We start from the raw sequence: 9,569 nt of genomic DNA, 5'->3' as shown, positions 1-9,569 counted from the left end.
TTGAATTCTTCATATTGTTGAAAAATAATTGTCTGCTCCTCCATGGTAAAGTAGTCTGCTCTGCAGGGTTTCTGCATGTTTGTGATTGGTCAGACACTGCAAACACCACCCCTTTTATGTGAGCGCGCAGAGATCCAGATAGGAAAACCCTGGGTTCAATTAGCGAGTTGATAACCAGCTTCGTAGTACCGCTTATCCTAGACTGCGAATGTCTGGGTAAGTCAACCCAGGTAACGGAGAGATATCCTAGATAGGTTAATCCAGCTTCGTAGTACAGACCCAGGCTCGCTCCATGCACTCTCCTCCCACGGAGCACTTCTTGGACACCATGACCAACAGCTGCAACGCCGAACTCGGCCAGCAAGTTGTGAGTCTCTGTAATCAGGTTGCTTCACTCTCGGACCAGCTTTCTGAGTCCCTGACAAAAAAAAAAAAAAAAAAAAAGTTTTTGATCACTCAATTCGGGGGGAGGAAGCATTGAATAAGTCGTTTTCTGTACATCAGGGACCGCGTAGCAGACTACATTGACTTCCGGGTTATTGCTGCGGGTTCAGGTTGGAACGACGCCGCGTTAAGGGGGGCATTCTATCGGGGTTTAAGTGAGGCGGTTAAGGATGAATTAGCGGCACGAGAGGAAACTGAGTCACTTCATGCCCTAATCTCCTTAGCTACTAGGATAGACTCCCGATTTAGAGAACGCAGGCGTGAAAGAGTTCACACCCCCACTAGGTCCTCCAGTAGCCCCTCCTCCTCTGACCCCGGACAGATAGTCAGGCCTCCCGTGATGTTATTCAGTCCACGAAAATCAATGCAGGGCCGGAGAGTGGGGTCCTTCTTGCTGACGAAGAAGAATCCTGCCCCCAGAGGAGATGAGGAGGGCCTGATGATGCCAGATGCTAAAGAATCCTTCATGTAGGACTCCATTGCTCCTCTCTCCGGACGTGACAGATTGTAAAGGTGGCTGGTAGGTAGAGAGGCACCGGGGATGAGATCAATGGAGCAGTCATAGGGTCTGTGCGTAGGCAGGGAAAGAGCATGATCTTTGCTGAATACTAAGGCGAGGTCATGATACAGGGAGGGAACATTGGAGAGGTTGGGAGGTGTGGGGTTCTCCGGAAGTGGAGCAACAGGAGCGGGAGGTCGAGCAGACTGGAGGCAAGTCTGGTGACACTTTAAAGACCAGTTCACTATTCTACCCTGAGACCAATCAATGTGTGGGTTGTGATGTTTTAACCAAGGGTGGTCTAGGACTACAGGAGCTTTCTGGGGGTTATTAGAGGAGAAGATTTGGCGCCTCCTCTTCCTCCTCCGCAAGTGTGGAATGAAGCCCCTGAGCCTATGCAATTAGGCAGAGCCCATCTCACCCAGGCAGAGCGCCAGCGGAGAAGTAACAAGGAGTGTTTGTACTTTGCTTGTACTTTGACACTTCATTGCCTCCTACTCTGTTTGGCCAAAAGATTAGGCTTTCCAGTGGGTGAGGAGCTGCTGGTGAGCCAAATCTTCTCCTCTAATAACCCCCAGAAAGCTCCTGTAGTCCTAGACCACCCTTGGTTAAAACATCACAACCCACACATTGATTGGTCTCAGGGTAGAATAGTGAACTGGTCTTTAAAGTGTCACCAGACTTGCCTCCAGTCTGCTCGACCTCCCGCTCCTGTTGCTCCACTTCCGGAGAACCCCACACCTCCCAACCTCTCCAATGTTCCCTCCCTGTATCATGACCTCGCCTTAGTATTCAGCAAAGATCATGCTCTTTCCCTGCCTACGCACAGACCCTATGACTGCTCCATTGATCTCATCCCCGGTGCCTCTCTACCTACCAGCCACCTTTACAATCTGTCACGTCCGGAGAGAGGAGCAATGGAGTCCTACATGAAGGATTCTTTAGCATCTGGCATCATCAGGCCCTCCTCATCTCCTCTGGGGGCAGGATTCTTCTTCGTCAGCAAGAAGGACCCCACTCTCCGGCCCTGCATTGATTTTCGTGGACTGAATAACATCACGGTGAAGAATAAATACCCTCTTCCCCTCCTGAGTTCAGCATTCGAGCCACTTCATGGAGCCACCATCTTCTCCAAGCTCGACTTGCGCAATGCGTACCCTCTGGTGAGAATTAAGAAGGGGGATGAGTGGAAGACCTCTTTCAACACCCCGCTTGGACACTTTGAATATCTAGTCATGCCATTTGGACTCACCAACACCCCTGCGGTCTTTCAGACTCTCGTGAACGATGTCCTCAGAGACTTCCTAAACCGGTTTGTGTATCTGGATGACATTCTCATTTTTTCCCATTCCCTAGAAGAACACGTCACCCACGTCCGTCAAGTACTGCAGAGACTCCTGGAGAACAGACTCTACGTGAAAGCAGAGAAATGTGAGTTTCATGTTCCCTCAGTAACTTTCTTGGGGTTTATCATTGGCAGGGGGCAGGTGGAGGCTGATCCTGTGAAAATCAAAGCGGTGGCAGAGTGGCCGGCCCCATCTTCTGTAAAACAGCTCCAGAGATTCCTGGGTTTTGCCAATTTCTACCGTCTGTTCATCAGGAACTATAGTAGTCTTGCAGCCCCTCACCAAACTCACCTCATCTAAGTCCTCCTTCCACTGGAACCCAGATGCCAAGAGAGCCTTCTCCACCCTCAAGGAGCGATTCACCTCGGCACCCATCCTGGTTCAACCCAATCCTGCCCTGCAGTTTGTTTTGGAGGTGGACGCTTCTGATGTCGGAGTTGGAGCGGTGCTGTCCCAGCATTCCCCCGAGGACCAGAAACTTCACACCTGTGCCTTCTTCTCGAAGAAACTCTCAGAGGCCGAGAAGAATTATGATGTTGGTAACCGTGAGCTACTGGCCATTAAATTGGCTCTTGAGGAGTGGAGACACTGGCTCGAGGGGGCGGAACATCCCTTCATGGTTTGGACAGTTCACAAGAATCTAGCATATATCCAATCAGCTAAGAGACTTAACTCACGTCAAGCCCATTGGGCTTTATTTTTTAATCGTTTCCAGTTCTTTATCACCTACAGACCCGGATCCAAGAACACCAAACCTGATACACTGTCCAGACGGTTTTCCTCAACAGGAGCCCCCTCGAGTCCAGCCCCCATCGTCCCTACCTCCTTGGTGTTTGGAGCCATAAGCTGGGAGATGCATGGATCCATGAGGCCCAACTGGTCGAACCGGACCCTGGTGGTGGACCACTGGATAGACTGTTTGTCCCAGCCTCCGTCAAGTCCGAAGTCCTTCAGTGGGGACATGCCTCCCGTGTTGCCTGCCACCCCGCTGTCTCTCGAACCCTCAAGCTGTTGCAACAACATTTTTGGTGGCCCAACATGGAGGCCGACACCAGGGAGTATGTGGCGGCCTGTCAAGTGTGCGCCCGGGGCAAGAACTCTAGTCGACCTCCAGCCGGTCTACTCCGTCCACTTCCTGTTCCCACTCGTCCCTGGTCCCACATAGCGGTGGACTTCGTCACTGGCCTTCCTGTTTCCCGAGGTAATTCTGTCATACTCACCATTGTTGACCGGTTCTCCAAATCTGTCCACTTCATTCCTCTTCATAAATTCCCCTCCGCCAAAGAGACTGCCGACCTGTTGGTGGTTCACGGGTTCCGGCTTCATGGAATACCAGCAGACATTGTCTCGGACCGTGGACCCCAGTTCACCTCGCATGTCTGGAGAGCTTTCTGCAAGGCTTTTGGTACTACTGTTAGCTTGTCCTCAGGCTTCCACCCCCAGACAAACAGGCAGGCAGAGCGGGCCAACCAAAACCTGGAAATGTCTCTGCGACGTGTGGCAGCCAAGGACCCCACCCTGTGGAGCGACCATCTTCCCTGGGTAGAGTATGCATATAATTCTCTATAAAGTACGGCCATTGGGATGTCGCCATTGGAATGTGCCTTGGGGTATCTGCCTCCACTTTTTCCTGTCCAGGAGACCGACATAGCGGTTCCGTCCATCCATCTACGGCGTTGCTGACGTGTTTGGAAAGAGGCCCGCTCAGCCCTGCTCCATTCCGTGGAAGCCAACCGTTGCATTGCTGACCGTCACCGTATTCCGGCCCCAGTCTACACTCCTGGACAACAGGTTTGGTTGTCCAGCAAGAATGTTCCCTTAAGGACAGAGTCCCGAAAACTAGCTCCCCGTTTCATTGGTCCCTTCAAAGTTCTGTCCATAGTGAATCCTGTCTCTGTGAAGCTGAAGCTTCCGAAGACCATGAGGGTTCATCCTGTGTTCCATGTGTCTCAACTGAAGCCCGTCCAGGATAGTCCGCTGTGTCCTACAGCCAACCCTCCCCCCCCGGGTGGTGGACAATCATCCGGCGTACACAGTCCGGCGGTTGCTGGACGTCCGTCGGCAGGGGAGGGTGGATTGGGAGGGGTACGGGCCTGAGGAGCGGGCGTGGCTTCCTCGCTCCTTCATCCTGGACCCGGTGATGGTGAGGGAGTTCCATAGACGACACCCAGACAAGCCTGGTGGGTGGCCCGGTGGCGACCGTTAAGGGGGAGGGGGTACTGTCATGAATCTGTGTTTCCTCCCCTCCCCCGTGTCTGTCTCCCTCTCAGTCAAAACCCAGTCTCTCAGCCACTCCTCGTCAGATTGTCCAGTCTCCCATGCAGAGTGTCCTCGATCGCCTGCACCCTGCTTGTGCCAGCTGGACCTGCTCCTGGGCTGCCTCCTCGCCGCCCAGCCTTGCCCTTTTGGCCCCCCATGCCTCTCTCGTCCCCTGGTTCCCCTCACAGCTCCCCGCACCACTGACCCCCCCCGCCCCCCGGCCTCAGCCTTCACCGGCTTCACCCCTCCACCCTGAGCCTCCAGTATTGCCCAATAAAGCACTGTGATCTGGTCCTTATCTCCTGTGTCTCGCGTTTGGGTCCCTCTCTCAGTTGTCATTTACAACACTGGGGCTCTAAGCAAAATTCTGCTAAGTGGTCCTAACCAATGAGCCAGCTCCCATGATACACCAGTGTTCCCACTACAATCCTCCCTCTTTTAAAACAGTTTGTACCATCTGTCATTCTAAAAATAAGAAATATAAATACAAATAAAATACAATTCATACCATAGCTCGGCTGAATATTCCTTTCTGTGAGAAATGTGCATCCATATTGCCTAACCATTTAAAAATCAATATTTAACCAATAGTCATTGCTTGCAACATCCTCCTTTAGTCCAAGGTTGTAACTAACTAAAGTTAACCTCGACTGATAACAGATTATTGTCTTGTTTTAAAATTGTGTGCAACTTATTTTTCTGCACTTCACATCAAACAAACCTTTTCTCCTGAGCACAGATGTTGCCTGATGCAGTCTGAGTTTTACTTCTATTGAAGGTAAAGCTTGCTGGTGGATTCACACAAATGCACCTTTCTTTCCAAGCTATAATTCAGGAACAAACAGTTGCTTGTTCGCGTTCATCAAATAAATACAGTATCTATGAGCACGCTTTGTAACTCAGGTGCGGACTTTGGGATGGGCGGGGCCTTTTCAGATGCACGAGGTAGTCTGTGTATAGACAGGACCGGCTCTGGTTGTGGTTTGTGCTGAGCTGCAGTGGAGGAACAGTAACACAGAGAGGGAGTTTAGTACTAAAGACATGTGGAAGCTCCTGAGAGAGCCTCTTGATGCTCAGACAACTCTGTCTCATTAAACACTAAATCATTTGTTCACTGTGTGAGAGAGAAGGATCTGCTGAAGAGCTCCTGTTATTATAAATGTTAATGTTTAACTTTATAAAACTAGACAGTGCTAAAAAGATATATAATTTTCTCCACATTAACAGCTATAAACTACTAAAATTATCTTTTTCTTCTTATATTTGCTGTTTGGATGTAAGCTAAAGTGAGTTCAGAACTTGTGATAAATTTTTCAGTGGAGTGAAATAAATGTCTAACAGCATGTTTCTCTGACAGTAACGTCCAGCTCTGTCAGTGACAGCAGTAATCTACAATCAATCATTAACGTTAGGTTAGTGAAATCACTTTATTATTATACTTTATTTATTGACTTTGTTTCACATTAAATAATCAACAGTTTGATATTTAACCTCCAGTTAAATTCAAAGAAGTGGGAGAAAATGTCATATTTAACTGTTGAGAACTGGTTTGATGTATATTATAAGTTTATATTGTGAGTCCAGTTACTATAACTGTGTTAGTTCATAATCAATACACAGTTCCATACATTCATATATTATTCTGTGAAATCATTATTACATACTGTAATTAATATTTTTCTGCAGCATTTGTTTCCTAACATCCTGACACTGAAAGTATTTCATGATTCTTCTTTCAATGTTTTCTTACCTGTGTTGTTGACTTGAAGCTCTGAGATGCTGAGGAGGAAGAGCAGAGAGGAGTCAGAGCTCAGAGCTTTATATCAGCAGCCACCGTCCACACCTATCAGGTGAGCAGTCACATGATCTCACAGAAACAGTTTCAGACACTCAGAATGAAGACAGACGGATATCTGATGGACTTTATCTAGTGAATTCTTCAGCTCACTGAGGAATGCTTCTTTATGCTGTTTTATGAATGAATGAACATTACTTATTGTTTACAGTGAGATTATATTATCAGCTGTAAATCCATATATTGATGAAGCAAACATGTTTGAACTGATGTGAATATGACAGAGAGAGAAACACAGAGAGAGATCTATAACAGACTAAATGTACAGAGCCTGAGAGCTGTGTTACTGATTTCATATCATATTATATATTTATGTATATTGTGTGTTTGGTGTGTTGCATTCAGTCAGCTGAATCACTCTATAAAACATTATAACATCTAATCTCTGTGGATTGATCAAGTTGACCTTAATGAATAAACTTTATGACTTGAGAACCATTTTCAGTATTTCTCATCTGGTCATCAGAGGATTTCAGGATGTAGTTTGAAGAGTTTCTACTGAAACATTCATTAATGTTCAATGTGTAGAGAACTGTGGAGCAGCTGCACTGATCAATGTGAACTCAGTGATTACATCATTTACTTAAACATTAAAACTGGTTATCAGGTGCATTCATAAAGTTTATTCATTAAGGTTAAATGATCAATCCACAGAGATTAGATGTTCTAACTTTTTATAGAGTGATAAACCTGCAGTCAGACTCCTATTGATCAAGTTCAGTGTGATTTTAAATGCTGCTTTACAGTGGCAACAACTTTATTTGTATAGCACCTTTCATACAATAAATGCAGCAAAAAAAAATAGAATAAATACAATATATAAAGTCAAGTAAACTTTAACAGAAGATTCAGATTCAAGATTCAAGTTTATTTGTCATTTTACATAGAACGAAATGTATTCAGGTCCAGCAGTGTACAATACAATGAGTAAGTCTAGAAAAACTATAATAAAGAAATCACAGACTAAGCTAACCATATGATGGCTTTTCCTCGACAGGATGGACTAGCCAGCCACCGTGGTAGACCTTGGGTAGTGAACCACATAATAACACACTGGTTCCTCTCTGCTGTTGAAATGCAGTGATGCCAAGAGAAGTCTGCAGTAAAAGTAGAACGTACCTGTCATAAGTTGTACATAAGTGAAAAACCCAGAAGAAAAAACAACGTGGAAAATTTGTAAAAGCTAATTTATCTTGTGAAGGAAGTGAAGGAAACATTAGAGGGATGCACCACAAGATGCACCAAGCCATGCAAAATACAACAGCCCTGCAATAAAGTGTATCTAGAGTTTTAGCAGTACTCATACTTACCTTCTGTACATCCCAGGGAAGCAGAAGCCAGTGAGGGAGTGAAATGCCTCCAGTGAAAAGGTCTGATGCTGTGGGGACGACTGATAATCTGGCAAATCAGGACACGATCTATTTTTTAATTGTTCTTTTTCATCACAGCTTTATGCTGCCTTTATGTGAAGCTCTTGGTGTGTGTCATTTATTTTGTTGTCAAACACTTAGAGCTGCATTTATTGTATGAAAGGTGCTATACAAATAAAGTTATCATTATTATTTTTATTATAAAGAGGGTGCTGATTTTTTATGACAAGTGTACGATCACTATCAGGTGTGATTTGTATCACATCTTGTTTTTTACTCTTTATTTTGAAAAGGCCTGCTGGGCTGAAACACCAGATTGAAAATATTATGATTCATACGTGATGGAGTTGGAGAATTTATCACATTTTTCAATATAAATGTAGGTGTAAAAATAAAATAACAGCTTCACACACTCTGGGTTAAATATTGATCAAATCATAATAAATCAAGCACCAACAAGCACATGAAGATTCACTAAACATGTTTCAGTCACTTACTTACTTACTTACTTTTTTTTTAATCATTTATAAACCTCCAAGATACTCAGGAACATTCACTGATGAGTTGCTGATCTGCTGTCAGTTATCTGCACTGACTACAACTTTTTTTTATCATAACAGTGGATTTTAACTCTTTACTTAAACACTCACAGAAGTGAGGTTAGCAGACCTCTGTGTAGCTCTGCCACTGTAAAGCAGCATTTAAAATCACATTGAACTTGATCAATAGAGGAGTCTGACTGCAGGCTGCTGATACTTTGTTTTATTTGTTTTATCAATTGATCACTTGATAAAAAGTTACAACATCTGATCTCTGTGGATTGAACAAGTGGACTTTGATAAATAAACTTTATGACTGTTACAACCCAGCTCTTTACAGGAAATATGTAACATAAAAACCAGATGTTAAGGTATAAAATAAAATCATTTATTAACCAAGGATTACAGGAATAAAACAAAGGCTGGTTGTTGCTGCTCAAATAAACAAAGAAATTACCAGGATAGCGGTGCAGGTTGGTGAAAGTGAGGGAGACGATTGATGTTACGTAGATGGAAGTATGCAGACCAGGTAACGTTAGATATAAGAGGGAGCGATCTGTTGGTTGAGTTGTTACAGCTCATGTCACATAATCACAGAGTCCCTGGTTTGAATCCACAGTGATCCACTGTGTGTTAAAGACGAAGAAATAGTAAAAATATTCAGGAGCTTTGTAACGGATGTGAAAATGATTAAAAAATAATGAAATATTATTTGCCACTTAATCGTTTTATTCTTTGTTTTCCTTTTTATATTTAAAATCTGGGTAAAACTGTCCAACTGTAATATTAAATACACACAAACAAGACAAACACAAGATTTAATAATATGAACAAGAAAATTCACATTGTAAAGAAATGCAAAAATATATCAAATAAAAATTTAAAGCAAAAATTAAACAATCAGCAAATATTCAGTTTTATATTATGATTCCTGATGACTGAACGAGCTGTAGATATTTAGAAATATATAAAAATATTCCTCATAAAGAAAATATATTTTTTTAAACTTAAACACTAATGAACTAAAAAGACTGTTAATAGTTTATAAATGTGATTTCTCTGTGATGCTGCTCAGTGAACAACATGGACTCTGTCTCCACCTGGTGGACAAAATGAGGAATTACTCAATTATAGATTTAATTTAACTTTATTGATACACAACATTACTGCCTGGTTGTTTGATGATTGATTCGTTTTTTGTTGTATTTTTTTGCATATTTTCTACCATGTGGATGTTCTTGTTTAGATTGTTGACTG

The sequence above is a fragment of the Scomber japonicus genome, chromosome 19 (assembly GCF_027409825.1).
Source record: "Scomber japonicus isolate fScoJap1 chromosome 19, fScoJap1.pri, whole genome shotgun sequence".
NCBI classification, from domain to species: domain Eukaryota; kingdom Metazoa; phylum Chordata; class Actinopteri; order Scombriformes; family Scombridae; genus Scomber; species Scomber japonicus.
Note: the sequence above shows the minus strand (reverse complement) of the source record.